The following is a 2,830-nucleotide window of genomic DNA, read 5'->3' as shown; positions in this document are numbered from 1 at the left end:
CAACAGACTAATTTCACGAAACCGTTGCTTACCACTTACAATTACCCACAATTCTTTTGCCATAAAGATACTACCGGCGGTGGCTGCAGGGTGTTTACTGGGGCCAAGGTTTGCTAACAGGAACACGCCCTCCAAAACTGGCCCTAAAAAGGAAAAATGGCCCCGAATCCCCTGCTGGGGAGTCCTTTTAAAGCGACAGGGACCCTTTCCCAGGGAACGGCCCTAGAAGGCATGCTGGGGGTGGAGGATGGGAAGACCTCTCTTTCATGGACCGATGGGAGCTGTGAAGTACCCCCACACCTCTGGACAGCCCACAGATGCATTTACAGGGCCACAGTTATATCCCCACATCACTGATGAAGAACCCCAAATTCACACACTCCATGCGGACATACAGCATCATTACTCACATCACCTGCAGGAACGCTGATATCCACATGCACACACACATCACCCACAATAACACTGCCACATGGGCGCACACATCACCCAGCGATGGGACATCCTGTGAAAACACTGCCACATAGGAAAATGCAGCCACCCCTGATGGTGGCTGTGGCATAGACACGGCCTTGCATACAGCACAGTTCTCTACCACACACACAGACACTGGGATGGGCACCCACCGCTGTCACCCAGGACGTACAGACATACAGCACCCCCATCCTCAGATCAACCGCAGATATGTTAGACACCCGACAGAAGTACAGATAGACACATAGACATGGACATGCATGTGCCTGCCCAAGCAAAGACACAGCCACCCAGTCATCCAGGCAACATCACACACACACACACACACACACACACACACACACACACACAGATGGTACCAGGCCTGTACAGATGCTGTTATCAGGTTATATTAATCTTCTAGACAGACACAGAAAACACAGCAACACATGCTGATACATGGTTGCCCATGGTAAAACGATCCTCCTAGACACCCATTATGCCACTGTCACCCACAAACAGATATGAACCTTCCAATAATACCTACACCCATAGTCACCTACCCTAACACTTGGTTATACACCTGGACACCTGCAATAATACACACAGAGACAGTAACATATGCACCATGACACACACAGATCTGCAGGGAAAATGGCACAGGGACACTCAGAAATCCAGTCACCTGGATGGCCATAATTCCAATGCCTGTTTATTGAGCATGTTATGTACCAGGCACCATTCTAGTGCTGGCGTACAAGAGATCAAGATCCCCGCGTCTTAGGGCTGACATTTCAGTAAGAGAGGTAGGGCCCCAACAGTTGGATGACACACAAACTACAGTCACCCTCAGTGACACTAACATATGCCAGACACCCATGTACACTGGCTCACACATCGACTTGCAATTACCCACAATTAGCCTGACACGCACTCAGTCACACAGACATCCATACACAAATAAGCCCACAGGAGCACCAGCACAGGCCTGATATACACAGAACTGGCACAAGAGACAGCTGCTCATTATCACACACACACACACACACACACACACACATACACACACACACACACACCCTGGATTTACAGACACCCATAGACATCCAGAATTGCCCACCTGAATAGCTTGGACCCCAAAACGGGGCAGCTCCCCAGTAACAGGCCCATAGGCAGCTGCTGCCTGTGTTTTCAGATTGAACCCACCTGCCCTAGACACAGGGTTGCCCCGCACCCTGAGTCACAGAAGCGCCTAAATTTCCCATCAACCGGCCCCAGGCCCTAACCCCGGAGAAGAGGCTTCTTGCCTACCCCAGCCCTGGGGGGCTCCTGGCCCTCTGGCCACCCCAGGCCTGGGTGTGACAGATGAGCCCTTTGTCTGAGGACCCCGCATGGAAAGGCCTGAGCAGCCAGAGGAAGCCAGGAGTTGGCCTAGCGATGGCGGAGTGGGAACCGGAGAGACCACGCAGCTACGAGGGAAAAGAGGAGCCCCCTGCCCGCCGTCTAGACAGTCTGGGTCATCAGCCGGATCCCACTTGGGAACCCCCATGCGTGCTGTCACCGTACCCTCATAAGGGGCTCTTTGTCTGCCAGGCCCTGACTACCTCCTCCCCCATGTTCCCCACAGGTCCATGCACACACACAAGGACATACGCACACTGCACACAGGGACACACACAGGGAACATATGCATGACATACATACAGAGACACTTCCCCTTCTTCAACTTGATGGCAGAGCTGCCTCCATCCATCACCCTCTCACCTCAGACCCTGACCCCCAGACCTGCACCAGCTGCCCTGCCTTCCTGGAGCTCAGGGTGGGGGTGGGGGCGGGCCTTGGGCCAGTGTGGCTTCTGGAAGGCTCCCCTCACCCCACTCATGCCCAGCCCCCCGCCAGGTGTGGCAGGGCTGGGGGTCCCAGCAAGAAGAAGAATGAGGGTCAAAATGGCCCTGAAGGGCACCCCTGCCTTGCACCAGGGCCTAAGGTTGGGAGTGGGAGGAGGCAGCGCCACCCACCCTGCTGGGCTTCAAAGTCAGATGGAGGCCCGGTGGGCCCTCCAGAAGGTCTCAGGACACTCGGCGGAGGGACAGTCGGCCCCCACCCCCAAGGTCCAGGTCCGGACAGTGAGACGCAGACGTTGAGGGGGGCAGGCGGACACACGGATCAGGTGTAAAGGGCCAGACAACCACAGGCGGACAGGAACAGGAGCGCTCGCAGAGCGGGAGACCCGGTCAGATACAGGCCGGCCGGGGGCACGGGAGGACCCAGACGGGCAGACCCAGACAGGCGGACCCAGACGGGCAGACCCAGACGGACACGGGGGGCGAGGGCGGGAAGCTTCGCAGACCACCGCAGACAAAGGGAGACCGACCGG

Source organism: Myotis davidii, unplaced genomic scaffold, assembly GCF_000327345.1.
Source record: "Myotis davidii unplaced genomic scaffold, ASM32734v1 scaffold1238, whole genome shotgun sequence".
Taxonomy (NCBI): domain Eukaryota; kingdom Metazoa; phylum Chordata; class Mammalia; order Chiroptera; family Vespertilionidae; genus Myotis; species Myotis davidii.
The sequence above is the reverse complement of the archived record's forward strand: the minus strand, read 5'-3'. Positions refer to the sequence as shown.